Source organism: Crinia signifera, unplaced genomic scaffold (assembly GCF_055691185.1).
Source record: "Crinia signifera unplaced genomic scaffold, ASM5569118v1 HAP2_SCAFFOLD_630, whole genome shotgun sequence".
NCBI lineage: Eukaryota > Metazoa > Chordata > Amphibia > Anura > Myobatrachidae > Crinia > Crinia signifera.
This window is the reverse complement of record NW_028142526.1, coordinates 50,905-51,671: the sequence shown is the minus strand read 5'-3', so window position 1 is coordinate 51,671 and position 767 is coordinate 50,905.

Here is a 767-nt window from a genome sequence, read left to right as displayed (position 1 = left end):
ACCCGCCCACTTCCGCTTTGGGGGCCAGCAACAGTTGCCAGGGCAACCCTGGGCATGGCAGGGGGCTTAAGGGGGCCTGGACCCGCCCACTTCCGCTTTGGGGGCCAGCAACAGTTGCCAGGGCAACCCTGGGCATGGCAGGGGGATTAAGGGGGCCTGGACCCGCCCACTTCCGCTTTGGGGCCAGCAACAGTTGCCAGGGCTACCCTGGGCATGGCAGGGGGCTTAAGGGCGCCTGGACCCGCCCACTTCCGCTTTGGGGGCCAGCAACAGTTGCCAGGGCATACCCTGGTCATGGCAGGGGGCTTAAGGGGGCCTGGACACGCCCACTTCCGCTTTGGGGGCCAGCAACAGTTGCCAGGGCAACCCTGGGCATGGCAGGGGGCTTAAGGGGGCCTGGACCCGCCCACTTCCGCTTTGGGGCCAGCAACAGTTGCCAGGGCAACCCTGGGCATGGCAGGGGGCTTAAGGGGGCCTGGACCCGCCCACTTCCGCTTTGGGGGCCAGCAACAGTTGCCAGGGCAACCCTGGGCATGGCAGGGGGCTGAAGCGGGCCTGGACCCGCCCACTTCCGCTTTGGGGGCCAGCAACAGTTGCCAGAGCTACCCTGGGCATGGCAGGTGGATTAAGGGGGCCTGGACCCGCCCACTTCCGCTTTGGGGGCCAGCAACAGTTGCCAGTGCATACCCTGGGCATGGCAGGGGGCTTAAGGGCGCCTGGACCCGCCCACTTCCGCATTGGGGGCCAGCAACAGTTGCCAGGGCTAC